General features: G+C 37.2%; 1 protein-coding gene across 2 annotated transcripts in view; it reads right to left on the minus strand.

Moving 5' to 3' along the window:
- Window positions 1–17,207, minus strand: part of POU6F2 (POU class 6 homeobox 2) — a 491,856-nt gene that overhangs the window by 363,904 nt on the left and 110,745 nt on the right. The gene's annotated exons all lie outside the window — the stretch shown is intronic.

Genomic DNA, 17,207 nt, shown 5'->3' on the forward strand with positions numbered 1-17,207 from the left:
GAATGATATTGTTTATCTGTACTTTCCCCACATGTGACTTTATTTTCTTCTAAGAAATATGGAATATTGCTTTGGGCCTTTGAAAGGCTGGGGGATGGAGGAAGTCTCCATTAGAATAATCTTCACCGAAAGAGGTTTTCAGACTCACCTATCCATTGACCCATGAAGAGCAAATGCTAAATTCCCATAGTCAAATACTCACTCTAACCCTGCAGAAGAGATGAATGAGCTTGCCTCTTATTTAAATTACTGTGAGATGGATAAGATTTGTACTATCAGTTGAAAGGTGATGATCATGACTACCAACACCATCACATGGCTGTTAACAACGACCAAAATGACAAAGAAATTTGGATTCATCCAATATCTTCCTTTGTAATGTTTATTTGTATGGGTGTAATCTCAGTACTATGCAATTCCATGTCAATATTCAGGATGTTTACCTATAGGTACATGCATGGATTCATGGTTTGTTTGTTTTTATAAACCATATAGCTTAGGATCCTGCTGGGCCTCAAATTAGCATTCAGTTAAACCACTGCTTCAGAGATACACTCTGCTGACTTCTAAATATTAAAAAAGTATGCTATGGATCTAGCCAGAAGGGTGTTCCTTGAATTTTTCCCCCAATAATGGCCACGTCTTTTTCTCTTTTCTCCACACTTACTCACCTCTCATCAGCACTTGTGACCAAGAGCAATGCACCACATTGGAAGCAAATATGCTCTCGTGAATCTCCATTATAAACAACTCCATGTGTTCACAAATTATTTTTGTCCAGGGTAGATTTTGCGGAAATGAGGCATTTTTCTAGTTTGCAGAAACTAAAGATAAACTATTTCTGAGGCCCAGTCCCTAAAGAGCCAATTTGCAATAAAAAGAAACAAACCTAAGAAGAGAGATGTAATAATATCACAACCACTTCTTCAAATTTCCAGATCTTTTCGAGTTGACTAGGTTGCTGGCCAGATCTTTAGAAGCCCTGATTTTATCTCTGCTCATTTTAGCTCCTGTTTCCTCTATGCAACTTGAGGGAGAATGTTCTAATTCCTTGACTCTGTCACCTCCTTGCATATTCTCCTGTTTTTTAATTTTGATGTGGGGAGAAAACATGAAGCTTGTTTTTCCCTTGGTGAGCTGCTCCAAGTTGTAGTCCCATTACTGCAGCCATGAACCTCTGAACCAGTAACCCATACCCCAGGATAAGATTGTCTGGCAGTTGTATTTTAAGGTTCTAGCAAATTTTACCCATTCATTTAACTTAGAGTATTTCTCTTTTCTTTTCCTGATGCTTAAAAAACAAATACAAAAAAAATAAATAAATAAAACAGAACAAAACAAAAAAACAGAGCATTTTCTCCTGGACTTTCGCAGGCAATGGTGATACATTCTCATAAAGTGGGTACCAAGAGGCCCTTTCGTGAGCCTAGTTTTGGAATTTAAATTCAAGACAATGATATACTTCAAAAGTTTTTCTCATGTTTCTTTTTACATACTGTGGAATTTATATTCTAAACTGACTCAAGGATAAAATCAGGATACTCATGTGAGTTTTCTGATCTCTGGAAATAATTTTTTTTCTGTAAAAATGTAATTAAAATTCAAAATTTTCAACTGTCTTATAAAAATCAAGAATAGTTAATTAGGGGGTTAAAATATAAACATCTAATCCATAATAGCTTAAGATGGCAGTATCTTTTCTCTGATACTGCCATCTCTGGGGAACAGAAACTTTAGAAATCTGATTAGCATTGCTAATCAACACAAATCCTTTCAGCACACAGTTATTATATAGCTATGTAGCCAAGCCTAATTAATATTCCAGAGTGCCAGTCAAGTTTCATTGTTATTCATTTGATCTATGAACTTTCTCAAGTAAAACACTGATTGGGGGGCTATAATTAGCCCCTAGAGGGGATAATGTATTTTAAAAAGTAAAAGAAAAAAACACACAATTCTTATGCTGTAAGCAATTTCATGTGGATATTAACTGAAATAGCTTGCCAGTGGCAACTCAGTTTAAACAGCATTTTTGAATGTTACTTCTCTGCCCTGCTTTTATTTTTGGTTATAAATGTATTGAAAAAAAGAGTGGACAAAAGGGTATCTGTGATCAAGCAATAGCACCAATAGTATAAGCATGCAATAATATATCACTTACTGTTAATAGATCATAAAGCTTTTGTGCTATGTGCTATTTCCGGTGTACAGAAACATTTGTTATAGCGAGCACTTCTTTGTAAGGGTATTTGTTCCAATGAGATTTTACCTGAATTCGCTCACTTAAAAGTAGTACTTTTAAGTTACCTGTATCATATTTAAAAGACTAATTTCGGTCCTTAAATTTCTGAACCAACATGTTCAGCCAGTTTTCAACTGTGCAGACATATTGACAAGGGCTGGCTACTGCTTTGGGTTTAAAATACAAGTGAGAAGTCAGGTACTCACAGAATTATAGAACTGGAAGTGTAAGAACAGAGGTCATCTGAATAGCATCTATAGCAACTACCATCCCTGGCTGAATCACCACCTTCTCAACAGGTCACATTTAATTCTGGACAATTTTAGCTCTTTTATAATTCTTCTTGCATCATGCCAAATTCAATTCCCTTTCCACCCACTGGGGTTTGGTAAGCCCTCTGAAACCACCCAGAATAAGTCCAGTCTTTCTCCAACGTAAAAAAAAAAAAAATCTGCTGATATTTGCAGATATTGGAAATATCTCCCATGGCCTTCTAAGTGTTCATTTCTGCAGGCTGACTGTTTCATTGTTCAGTCTTTGTGTGATATAATTGTGAAACTCTTTATCTTCCAAGGGTCATCTGAATGTACTATAGTTCTCCACTGTCCAAGCTGAATGCTCTTCACTCTGAAGACCATCCAATGTCTTTTTGTCTATCTGCTTATATCTCTATATCTATTTTTTATCTGTACCTATATCTAATGTATTTGAGTATCTACAATTATGATGCAGCTATAAAATATAAAAATTCATTATTTTAACATTTGTTGAATTAATTATGCAGAGAACCATTAACAACAACAGCAAAAAGAACAAAACCCTAAATGGTTGGTCATATTTTGGTCATATAACTAAAAGGTCATATTTTTCTTAATCTGAGTAAAGGCAAAACTCTTCACTTTCATTTTACTATCCACAGAAATCTAAATACTAAGAATAATTCATAAACAGCTTCTCTCAAGAAAAAAAGAAATTGGTGTTGGAGCTAAAATGCTACCATGATAATCCTGCCTAAATGTCTTCATGATGTTTCTGAGGTCAAAAATTATTAGTAAAACTTCATCTCCTTGTGGGGCCTCACAAACCTAAAACTGATCTGTTGGGATCAAAATAGGAGACATTCCCAGAATTGTATTTAGAATTAATAATATCCAAACAATTGTGTAGTGGTAATTGTTTAACAGTTAGCCTCCTGGGGACAAAAGTATACATATATAGGCATATACACATTTATCAAAAATTGATACAAAGAATGTATAACACAATTTACAAAAAATAACAAAATATACAATGTATTTAAAATTTTTTACACATATAATTCTGTGACATACTATTTCTTACAAAATCCACTATCAGTTTTTATAATTCTATCGCCAATGATAGTGTTATAAAATCAGACTTCAAATAAATGTTTGATTACTATCTGATTTAGCAAGAAGTCATTCACCTCATTGACAAACATTCTGTATGAATGCTGATTGTTATTTTCATTTATGTCAACAAGATAAAAGTGAAATAACAAAGATATATATTAGAGTTTCACTCATTTGTCAATGATGTAAGTGATTTCCTTGAAGAATCATATAATATCTTTTGATTACTGGAAAACCGTTTTCTAATTTATTTGTGCTATTAATAGTGTAATACCCATAGAGACAACACAGTTTTAACTTTCATCTATATTATTAGTATTTTCTCCATCACTTTTCTCAAGTTTAGACAATCAACCAAACAATAAATAAAGCATTTGCCTATTTCCATAGTGTAAATACTCTCTCCTTGGCCAATTTCAAGCTACCAACGTGATATAATTTAATGTAGGATTGGGAGAAGACATATAATAGCACATCATTATGTAGTATTTCTACCATGCAGATGCAATAAATGTGAGTACCCTCAAGAGGACAGAAACCAATAAAATAAAGTAAAATATTTAGGAAATGATCAGTTTTCATATTTTTAGCTTTGTTTTTAACATAATTTATATAATTATAAGATTACATTAATTTTTTTTTTTTTTTTTGAGATGGAGCCTTGCTAGAGTGCAACCTCCACCTCCCAAATTCAAGTGATTCTCCTGCCTCTGCCTCCTGAGTAACTGAGATTACAGGCACACACTACCACGCTCAGCTAATTTTTGTATTTTTAAGAGAGATGGGGTTTCACCATGTTGGCCAGGATGGTCTCGAACTCCTGACTTCAGGTAATCGGCCCTCCTCAGCCTCCCAAAGTGCTGGGATTACAGGCATGAACCACCGTGCCCAACCAGTTATGTAATTTAATTCTTAATTGCAGCTATGTTTAAAAATTAGCTCACAAAATTCCTAAAAATATAGCAATTATCTCTCACAGGCCAGCAAGAGCTGGCTCCAGGACACCACCCATGGTAGACTTAAGGAGATATGTAATTTTTCAAGAGTTATCTCAATATTCTAGACTTCTCTCTGAGCTCTGGAATCATTGATTCAAATCAGAAATGTCGCTCTAAATTTAAAGCCAAAATAACTTCATCAGTAATGCTACCTATATGATTTACATTTTCTACTGTGTAACAGGTATACCAGACTTACAGCTCTAATACTTATTCCAAGTCATTAAAATACAATATAAATTACATTATCAAACTAAACGATACTTTTTGCCAATCCTATAAAAATGTTATAAACTCATACACCAGGACTAACTTAACAGAATAAGATAAAATCCCTACCAAGCAAATGGAAGGATGCCTCATTGGATACTGGGTCACATTATGCTACCACTCATCAGGCAGAATTTATTCCTTTCCAAAGACCAACTCAGGCTGGATATCAGTGCCTTTGATCAATACCAGCACACACAACTGTGGTGCTTTCATATCTATTAGTGGGTACTAAAATGGTAATAATCATATATGGAATTATTCTTTCTTCATTCAAAAATTAATAATTGGCTGAGCGTGGCGACTCATGCCTATAATCCCAGCACTTTGGGAGGCTAAGGTTGGCAGATTGCTTGAGCCCATGAGTTCACGACCAGCCTGGGCAACATAGCAAAGTCTCTACAAAAAATTAGCCAGACACAGTGGCAGCATATATCTGTAGTCCCAGCTACTCAGGAGGCTGAGACAAGAGAATCACTTGAGCCCAGCAGTTTGAGGCTGCAGTGAGTTGTGATCACACCACTGCACTCCAACCTGGGTGACAGAGTGAGACCCTGTCTCAAAAAGTAAACTCAAAAGCATAAACAAAAACTAAAAATTAACAGAAAAATTAGGACACCCAATTTACAGACAACTAAAGACTCCCAAGAAGGTTTTTTTTCTGTTTGTTTTGTTTTTCCTTACAATTGTATACTTAACATTTTCCTCTAGTTTTGATTGGGAAATTCTTGTGTTAATGCTTCATAAAAAGGTATAATTTTGTTGCAAATCATTACCTAAAAACATCTCAAGAGTGCATAAATCTGTTTGTTATTGCGTACTCCATACACAAACTTCTCCACATATTTATTTCATTAGTTAATGATTGTTTTATCTTTATCTAGAAAGAAAATATTAAAACTAAAATCTGTTGATAGATACTAAAGACCCATCTCATGTGGTTATTGTAATAAGAGCAACAAAAAAAGCTTCCTCTTGGGGAATGCATTCATTTTATCTCATAATTTCTCTGGGCAAATGAAGATATCTCTAGGAAATATTCCGTGGTTGTACGTCCCCAGTCCAGGCTGGGGGAACATGATCGAGTGTCTGGGGACATGGCACGGGATACCCCAGAGCCTCTCCTGGGCCACTGATCAGAAGCATAGACCCCTAGGGAGAGACACAGGTCTGTTTGGATGCTGTGTGGGAGCCATTGCCATGAGTAGTCCAGCTGAGGTCAAAGGAAAGAAAGAGGGTTGACCCCCTGGTAATTTACACGGCTGGTATCTAGCTGAATCTCAACCAGCACCCAGGCTAGGATAGAAATTGGGATCCTTAAAGGAGAGAAAAAAAGGGAAGGAGCAAAGAAAATAATTGATGGGAAACATTTCGACTTCCTTAGACTCCCTCCCCTCTACAACTGCATCTAGACACTCTATGCCAAGACTATGCACATGTCTTCACTCTTTCGATTATCAGCACAACCTGATGAGGCAGTTACTATGGTCGCCCTCATGTTACAGATGAGGATCCCATGTGAAATAACAGTTTAATGGCCAGGCTGGAGAATTGAGAGCAATTTCAGAATCACAGTTATAGCCCATTGTGTTGAAACCACTTGTTCCTGCAGATTTACACTCTAACCCTTTCCACCTTGCTCCGTGTTCTGGGAGGCTGATCTCTACGGACTCTATCAAAGGCTTTTCTTGCTCTGCTGTTTCCACTTGGGTTTTGTCAAAGGAAGGGAAGAGAGAATAAAATTGGAACATTTATTCCTTTGTCTCTTTTCCTGTGGAGTCTTCTTGGGGACGGCTGCATCCTGCAATAGAAGTGAACTTTTTCATGTGACTCTCTCCTTCAGGGTTTTGGTGTCTGCCTTCTCCCTGGTCCCTTTTGGTAAAGAGAGAAGACAAGAGCCCAAGGGTGATAATGCATTACTTATGCTTGTGTGTTGTGGGGGGCAGGGGGTGGTTCCACTATCCCTTGTGTTACTCTACATTCTACTCAAACTTTTGTAAATAGTACCATTATTAAACTTTCCTCAGTTTACTCAGTTTAAGTATTCCATCTCTTTCCTGCCAGGATCCTGAATACAAAAATACTATAATATTCTGCCATGTATAAACAAATTGTTGGTCTTTAGATAACTAGCCAATTCAAAAGAAAATATTTTCCCATCATACTTTTTGTTAATATGTTTTATTTGCTCTTATCTAGCAGTCTACAAAAGTTGAAAAAACATGGGAAAAAATAATATTGGTGTCTTTTTTAATATGAAGAGCTCATATGAAACAATAAGAAGGTGGCTTACAGTGGCTAATGCTTATAATTCCAATACTTTGGGAGGCTGAGGCAGGAGGATCACTTGAGCCCAGGAGTTGGAAACCAGCCTGAGCAACACAGGGAGATTCCGTCTCTATAAAAATTTTAAAAATTAGCCAAGCACGGTGGCACATGCCTGTGGTCCCAGCTACTTGGGAAGCTAAGGTGTGAGAATTACTTGGGCCCAGAAGGTTAAGGCTGCAGTGAGCTGTGATCGCACCACTATACTCCAGCCTGGGCAACAGAGTAGGCCTTGTCTCAAAAAAAAAAAAAAAAAAAAGGTGGATTTCCCAGCAATTCACAGATAGTCAAAAATCACAAAAAGAGTATTCAAGCCTAATTAGTAATCAAAGACAGGCAAAGTAAAAGAAATACTATTTCTCCCGTACCAAATTTTCCAACACCAAAAATACTGATAAAAATCAGATTTGTGAAGGAATCAGAAAATGGAAAGTCTCAAATACTGTTCAGGCTTGAAACACTGTTCATAGTTGTATAAATTTGCATATCCTTTCTGAAGGGCCTTAAAATGTGAATACCTATTGATTTAGTAATTCTACTTCTATTAATTTATCCTAAGAAAATGATTAAAGATGAAAAAATAGTTTTATCTACAAAAATGTTCAATTTTAAACATTGGAAACAATCTAACTGTCCAATAACAGGAGTTTAATTTAATAAATGATGGCATGCCCATATGAGCAAAATACTTCACATCATTTAAGCTATTGCTATAAAATACGTCTGCATAGAAAAAATATCCACTGCTATAGTTTCAATACAAACAAACTAAATATGAAAAAAGCAAACCACAAACCCATTTTATTACCACATGGTTACAGATTATCACAGCATAGTTATATCATTAGGTTGTAGATTTTTACATGTCATCTGGAACATGGAGGGGATGTTGTGGGTGTTTGAAATTTATTCTGAGATGAACAGGAAATCACTATAAGTCTTAAAGTAGTAGAGGGCAACAATGCTCATAACGGTATCAACTCTATATTACCTAAGGTCTAATGGCCAAATCCTGGTAAATATCTGCCTCATGGAGTTTCTGTAAATGACAATACTTCAAAAATGCTAGTCTATGCAATCGTTATCATTATCACTATTAAAGAACATCTGGAAACAGTAAAGCCGAGTGTGTAGATGCACTTGGATATCTAGTTTATTATGAAATTCTTATAATTGGGGTTTAAGGAAAGAGCTTTTGTGAAAAGTTCTGCAGACCGGCGTTTCATATTGCATCTTTGCGCCACACACCATGATCTACAGAGATTGGTTACAAGTACTGAGCTTAACATGTTCTGGTACCCAACCCACCTCCCCACTTGGGAACATCCCTGGCTGTACTGTTTGTGAAGGCTGGCATCCAACTAGGTTCCATCTTGGCTTTCCATGTATCCCCGGGGGAACTGGAGGGCTGGAGGGTACTGATTCGGGAAAACAAGATTCCGGGCTGGAATTCTTAGAATAGTTAAAAGAACTCAGAATTAAGTTCATGACTTTTTCTGTTAATAAAAACTTCTTAGTCTGGTCACTATTTGAACAACACATAGCAATTAAGCACATTTTAGTTTACCGAGTCCATACTTAGAATAACTACAGATAATTCTGAGTCTTAATGGGATCTTTTGCCCCACCCCACCCACTTTCATCAACAGAGCAGAAATTATTTGTATATCCTTCTATCTAAAGCACCAAGAATACTTAGCCTTGCCTGTGCTGAGACTTCTTGATAGAAATTATCACACATGGGGAAATGTGGCGTCAACTTCTACAAGAATTCAAGACACTTGAAGAGGAAGTCTCTTAGATAAAACCAGAAAAAAAACAAAAAAACAAACAAAAAAAAACCCTGAGGTTAAAAATATCCTAAAACATAGAATTTAATTTAAAAATGCTTACAGAAAATTGTAATGTAAATGATCTTCTTATAAACAACAATTACATGAAATATCTTCAAACACACCAACTTGTTTTTTCTCAGCCTATCCTTTTTTAGAATGTCTAGTGGTAGACATAAAGGCTCGGAAATGGTTTATTATAACTGAAATTTCTGTCTGTTATTACCAAAGAGAAATGTATTGAGCTTAATATGTTAGATTTGGGAAATCTATTTTCATTCGCTATAACCAAAGTTCTATCATAAGTGTGACATAGTGGACTTCTAGATTCCATCTGCCCTCTGAGCCTGATGCCCTAAGATAGACTTCATTTTTTATATGCTTATTGAGTAAAAACCCAGATTCCAAAATTTAAACTAAAGCTCTTAATGTCTGTGAGGAAAATAAAAGTGATAAAAAAAGGTAACCTTCAGGAGAACTAAACATGCAAATATCTATAAGATAGTGAGCTATGCTCACTAAATGTTGCAGACATTATCTCCCATTTAACCCTGCTTCAAACAAGATCTTCTGATCCACTCAAATATCTCTTCACTAATGAGAAGACACTGTCTCCAAAGTGCTTTTTTTTTAAGTTTATGAGAGAGAAAAGAAATAGACATGTAGAAGTAATGTTACTTTTGTGGTGATTGTAAAACCTGTCCATTAATTTGTTGATACTCATCAAAAGTAGAGTTTAATTCTCCTCTTCTCAAATATGGAACAGCCTTAATGACTTGACTCTCTAATAAGTAGACAGTGGTGGAAATGATGCTGTTGACTTCCAAAGCTAGGTTAGAAAAGTCTAGTTTATGAAAACCAGAGTCAATGTAGTGCGTCTTCCCTTCCCTCTCCCCTGTCTCTCCATGCTTAACCTGGGAACCCAGCCACCACATTGTGAAGAAGCCCAGGTACATCCAGCCACCGGGGAGATCAATCACAAGACTCGTGTGAGAACAAGCCTTCAGATGATTCTAGCCCTCCACCCAAAACCTGCCACAGCTGACACTAAGTTGGGCAGAAATGCACTGTCTCTACCAGGCCTGCCAAAATTGAAGATTTGTAAGCAAAATAAATGTTATCATTATGTAAACCTCTGTGTTCTGAAATGGATTCTAGTGCAGCAATAAATAATGGGAGCAACCATATAATTGTAACTAGAGTATCCGTACTTTAAAAATAGACTGTACTTCAAATAACACATTAGCAGAGGACACATAGAGATGGTGGAAGGTGCTCCCACCGTGTCTCAGGCTGAGCATGGGGAATGAGAGGCAGCTTCAGAATTTTGAGCCTATCTAGTTTTGCTCCAGCTTTCCCAGTTTTGCTCATTCAGAAGGTGGATTTCAGTATTTCTCATTAACACTCTTCCTGGTCCTACCCCTTTTCCCACAAGGAAGCCCTAATTCTCTACTTCCCTTTAGGTAATTATAGCCGGAGATAACTCTTTTCACTCTGTATTTTTGTCCATGATGTTTGCCCTACCTGGGATGCCTTCTCTGTTCTAACCTTGAAATGTCGGTTTTAGAAAAATGTCTTATCTAAATGAAGTCTGGAGGTCATGAACATACCATTACAGGGGTTCGCCAGTACAGAGGTTCTCCAGCTCCAAGTAACACAAAAGTACTCTGGCTTACTAAAGCAAAAACTGGAAAGAGAGAAAAGAATTTGTTGTAAGAGTTTAGGATGGATCACAGAATTCAAGGAAAAAGCTAAGGATCTCGTTTTCTCTGAAGAGATAGTAACCAAGACTCTTCCAGGAATCAGGGTGGTAAAAACCAGGGGACATTTTCTAGGGGAACAACCAGCTAGACACAGCCACATGGCTTTTCAGTCTTTGGATCACTCAGTTCAAGAATTAGCATCTTAGGAAAAAGCACCTTATTGTCTACTTTGGGCCATGTAACATCTCTTTGTCTAGGGGAAGATGGAGCGTCTTGACTGATCGTCCCACCAAGACTATCCAATAGGAGAGGAGTCATTTGCCAAAGTCACATCTACATATTGTCCACCCAGTGTCCACTACAGAAGCCGATGCTACCAACAAAGTCATGAGCTTTCATTATTCATCTCTCTAGCTTCTGGCACTTCTCTTTCAGAACACGTCTCACAATGACAAATTATTAAATTTCTAGATAATCATTGCTTAGGATTTGAGTTTCCTTTGAGTTTCCTATGAAGTCTACAAGAAGAGGGAACAATTCTGTCTAACTTTTCTACATATTCTCAGCACCTAGTCTAATACTTAGCACAAAGGTGCTCAATAAATATTTGTTGGATGTGTGACAAAGCACTTTATCTTTGTTTTGTTATTAATATTTGTTGATGTATACAGTTTACACCACAGAACAATGTTTTGGTCAACAACAGACTGCATGTATCATGATGGTCCCATAAGATTATATCTTATTTTGTATTGTATGTTTTCTATGCTTAAACACAGAAATACCAATGTGTTACAACTGGCTACAGTATTTGTACAGTAGCATGCTATACAGGTTTGTAGTCTAGGAGCAATAGGCTGTACCATACAAGCCTAAGTGTGTAGTAGGCTCCACCATCTAGATTTATGTAAGTACACTCTATGACATTTGCACAATGATGAAATTGCCTAACAACACATTTCTCAGAATGTATTCTTGTCATTAAGTGACACATCACTGTATGTGTGTGTATATATATATGCACATGCATACATATATAAATATATATATGTGTGTGTGTATATATATATATATATATATATACGTACCTCTGTCCCTAGATAGGATAGTATACTCCTGTGGGTAGAGTCTATTTTCCCTTAATATTCAGTAAATATTGGCCAAGTGTGGATGATGTCCAGAAACATCCAATTCAGAAGCAGCTCAATTCAAAAAACATTTATCTGGCACTTAATATATGCAAGATCTATTATCTGTCCTCTAGGGGCTAGCTATCCAGCAAGGAGGCAGACAAATGCACAAGTCATGATAATACTAGGCAAACACTGGAAATGACTGCAAAAGAGGCTATAAAAAATGAGAAAGTAGTTGGAAAGCAGGGGAAGGCAAGATTCATTGTAATGTTGGAAATCAAAAAGTTTAGCCAGAATATTTTGACCACAAGAAAGGAGGAAGAGCAAATGGGGACACACTGAATAAGTGTTAATTTTTGAATAAATTAACCTCTCAATAAATTCATTATAAGCGACTTAAAGAGCACGTCAAGATATTAAATGGTTATTTGCACCTGGCCCTTTCACCTAATTGAAATTGAAGTGTTATTAGCTAACAATGTACTGCTTTGTAGATTCTGTAGATTTTTTCATAAAGGCTGATAGCTGATAGGAAAAAAAAATGCATCTCTGGAGGATCAGAAGACCAAAAAATAAGGTATCCTTCCAAAAGATAGTGTAAAACTGTTACCATTTTCATGGGCAAATTATTGTAAAGAAAGTGTTAGAGAGAGGAAGCCTATTTTAATATTTTTAATTAAAAAGGTAAGGTATGATTTTGTTTTAAAATTTTGTAATTGACTAATAATAACTGTATATATTTATGGAATACAATGTGATGTTTTGTTACATGTGTACATTGTGGGATGATTAAATCAAGCTAATGAAGTCATCCATCATACCGCATACTTATTTCTTTGTGGTGCAAACATTTAAAATACACTCTTTTGAGAATTTTGAAATGTACAATACATGATTATTAACTATAGTTACCATGCTATTAATAACTATAGTCCCTAAAACATATTCCTCCTAACTGAAACTTTCTACCCTTTGACCAACATCTCCTCTTTCCCCACCCTAATCCCGCAACCTGTAAATTCTCAGGGATGTCAAAAACCGTAAAAGTTTCCAGGACCCCAAGGAAGGAAGATGTGTGAACCACCATGGAACATAAAAGAGAAATCTGTACAAAAAAAAAAAAAAATTCTTGCCTAGAAAAAGCAATTCTTCTCTTAAGTGCTGACTTTTAGTCAGGACTGATTAAGAAAAGAATACACAGCCTAGCACGGTGACTCATGCCTGTAATCCCAGCACTTTGGGAGGCCGATCACCTGAGGTCAGGAGTTTGAGATTAGCCAGGCCAACATGACAAAACCCTGTCTCTACTAAAAATACAAAAATTATCTGGGTGGGGTGGCAGGCAACTGTAATTCCAGTTACTCAGGAGGCTGAGGCAGGAGTATTGCTTGAACCAGGAGGTGGAGGTTGCAGTGAGCCAAGATCGTGCCATTGCATTCCAGCCTGGGCGACAGGAGTGAAACTGTCTCAAAAAAAAAAAAAAAATACACTTAACCTTAATAAAAATATGAACAATTGGAAGATTTAGTTGCAGAGTGCACTCTAGGTGGTGGCTGGAAATGAATGGTGTGGAAAGGCAGGTCAGAGCTGGGTGAGAGGCTCAGTAAAGAAGGCTGGACCCAATTCATGCCATAGAATGAAGACGTGGATTTTCATTCCTATGTACAATGTAGCCCAACCTTGTATTTGTTTTCCCAACATCATCCTTTCTACGCTGACACTGCTCAGGGGTGCAGCCAAGTGTAGATAAATTTAAGTTTGGTTACCCAATGACAAAACCACAGAGGGAACAGTAATAACATCTGGGACATCTAAGGGGCGATATAGCTATAAATTCAGTGAAGAAAGTCAAAACTGTCACATTATATGAAAGGGATGGTCATTGCCACTGGCTTAAAAGAGAGTTTGTCTCTTCTACTTAACATTAACACAAACGTGTACATTAATTCAATCTGAAAGTATGATTTAATATTTTTTAATATCACAATGTATTTATTGACATTGATCGACACATGTTAAATGAGTGGTTTTAGAAGCGCCAATGATTTCTAAGAAATGAGCATAGGGCATGAATATGTAATTAAAAATGTGTGGGGTTGCCATGGCAACAACAATAACAGAAAGATGTTCCTTTACTGATCCTGACAACTTTAGTGTATATAAGAGGAAGTAGGTTTTACGGATCTCAACCAAAATGTGTAAATATCCCCAACAAAGGTTATAACATGTTTCCTCCCAATTATGGTTCCAAATGTCAATTTAAGCTACTTAAATATTCACAGCATGTTCAAACCCTTGGAAGTGTGGCACTAATAGATTTTTTTGAGGTTGCCATCTTATTTTTGGTTTGTTCTTTTTGAAAAATATATGAAAAGGGTTCATTCTTGAAGATTTGAAAATTCCAGTTAAACATTGGCTATGAAAATTCCTTAAGGAATGAGGACTCCATGGATTTCTAGTTGAAGACATGTTCCCATACCTAACACGTAACTAACTTTTTGAGAGAAGCGCTTCCGTTTAGGGGCAAAAAAGAGCTCTCTGCTGGGACAGAGAAGACCCACAATCTAGTCAAATCCTTTGCTTCCGGGGCAAAGGTTATTCTCTCCACATCTAGCTTGAGTTTTGGCTTTCATGGAGAAGCTACGTTGAGAAAACAGATCTTAACGTTCAGAGCCCCTGCTGATCGTTAATCTCCGATCCACACTCCCAAGAGAACTCCCATCAGAATAAGTCACTTCTCAGACCTTGGAAAGATATGCACTGGGCTAAGAAGTGAGGGGAACGGGCTCTCATTATTAAACACTACCATGTGCAGGCATCTTATTTGCCTTCTTTTACATAATCTTCAACATCCCACCAGATAGGTATTTTAACACTCACGTTTCAGAAGAGGAAACGGAGGCATAAGCTCAGAGCCTTGTGCCTAGGTCAAGGGTGGTGATTCGAACCCAGGTCACCATCCTTCTGCAGTACCATTTTTCTAAAATTGTCACATGACTTCAATGGAATGTTTCTCTCTCTCTGAAATTTTCTGTAGTTCACCCTGATTTGGTCACAAAAGCATCCTATGAAAGATCTCTGGGCATTTAACTAGAAGCAAATGCTCTGTTCCCAACATGGGCAACAGTATAGTCAAGGCAGAGAGATAGAAGTGCTTGGCGTGGAGCTGGCAAATTCCCTTGGAGGGAGGGAGGAACAGTTGACGCCCCTGGGAGGAACTCCACCCAAAGGCAGACTGCCCCCAGGGTATCTGACCACACTGCGAGGGAGAGGCATTTGCTGCTGCCCACAGACATCTGGCTTCATAGCACTTCTCAAGGCCAACATTATTTTTAAAAATGCTATTATTTGAAAGAATCACACCTTCCAACATTTTAAATTCAGAGAAGAGTGAGATGTGTAACTGCCCTATTCCATCCTTGCTCACCACCTCACTTATGTACTCTCCAGAATGAAGAGAGTGAACTATTGTTCCAACTATTGTTCCCTCTAGAACCTGCTTACAATCCATTTATGAGTCTGAATTCTTTCCTGAATGGACTTGAAGAGAAAGCAGAGACTGAAGAAGGAAGGGGTGTTGCCATTAGGAAGCAAAGATCCCCAGAACCTTTCTTTGATCAGGAGGACCCTTGGGGGCTGATGTTTCCTTATGGAGAAGCGTGGCTACTTCCAAAGGCCACAATTTTGGTTTTATGGTATCTGCTGCCCAAAATTAATCAGATTCTTTCTAGACATAGCAAGTACATTTTCAAATCTTAACAAGTGTGATATTCATTGAGCTCCGATTACATTCCAGGTACTCTATAGGCTTTTACATGTGTCATTTCACTTCAAGCTCAAGATTGTCCTGTAGTGTATCAGCAATACTTCCATGCAGAGATGGGGAAGCTGAAGTGTCAACATGTTATTACTTTACCCAGCCAGTGAACAAGTGGCAGAGCCGGACTCAAGCCCACATGACCTGACTCCAGAGCCTTGAAGTACTACTTTATAGTGTAAGACAATGACCAGGTGCGGTAGCTCATACCTATAATCCCAACAGTTTGAGAGACCAAGGTGGGAGGATAGCTTGAGGCCAGGAGTTCAAGACCAGCCTGAGCAACAAAGTGAGACCTGTCTCTTGCAAGTTGAAAAAAAAAAATTAGCTGAGTGTGATGGTGCACGCCTGTAGTCCCAGCTACTCAGGAGGCTGAGACGGGAGGATCACTTGAGCCCAGGAGGTTGAGGCTGCAGCCATGATCATACCACCGTACTCCAGCTTGGTTGACAGAGCAAGATCTTGTCTCAAAAAAAAAAAATTAAAATAAAATAAAATAAAAGGAATTGGTCCCCAAGAGAACATATGTAAAAACATAAGTAAATAAAAATAAAAAAATAAAAAATATATAAGACAAACAAGAATTCTGGGAGAAGAATGAAGGCAGAAAAGACAAGGAGGAAGAAATAATCTAATTCATCCTCCCTTTGGACATGATTAAGAGACAATCCCTAAAGAAGAGCAATTGTGTTCCACGGCATATGCACCAAACCCTGTGATAAAAACATTGCGAATGTCATTTGTCACAAACCACTTAATGCTCCTTTCTTCTTCCCTACATTTTGGAGATAATAGTTTTTTTCTCAAATGTTGAGGCTTCTAACCAACAAACAACTTTTGAAAAGCGTGGTTTTGAAGACTTAAAATTGCCTAAAAAGGTACCAGAAATTATCAAGTAAAATAGAATGTCAATGTCTGATGCTGATTGTGGGCCATTTCAGGGTGGGGTCCCCATGTCTTGTTCAGTTTTGCATCTTCAGTATCCCTCACAGTGGGCAAGCTAGGTGATCAGTTCTATCTGGTGTCTTCTCTACTGAGTCCTCAGGAGACAGCACCGCCCCTGCCACAGAGCAGGTGCTCAATAAACGTTTATTGAATGGATTAATTCACTGTTCCATGTTGAATGCATAAACTGTATTGAATAGAAAAAACTCATACAATAAATAGGGCAAATTATGAGTTTTCACTTCTACTCTACACTGTAACTGCACGGTATATATGTACCCCTCCTTTGTTTTGAAAGTGGCACAAAAGTAAGAAATCCAGTTTCAAAACACTTCACAGCAAAGGAGAAAAATATAAGGAGTGGAGACAACAGAGACTTGATGAAAATTCCTAGGAAAAGTAATTTCAAAGATTCAATATAGAAATGATCCCAGGATATCATGGTTTTATTTTCATCAATTGTTTTATTTTGAGAGGAAAAGATTGTTCTTCTAACTTCTATAAACATGCCTCCACCAAAATGGAATGCTTCTTTGTATGGCTTTGTGACTGTCAGAGAACAAAGAAGG

The sequence above is a fragment of the Colobus angolensis genome, unplaced genomic scaffold, assembly GCF_000951035.1.
Source record: "Colobus angolensis palliatus isolate OR3802 unplaced genomic scaffold, Cang.pa_1.0 Scaffold232, whole genome shotgun sequence".
In the NCBI taxonomy this organism is placed as follows: Eukaryota; Metazoa; Chordata; class Mammalia; order Primates; family Cercopithecidae; genus Colobus; species Colobus angolensis.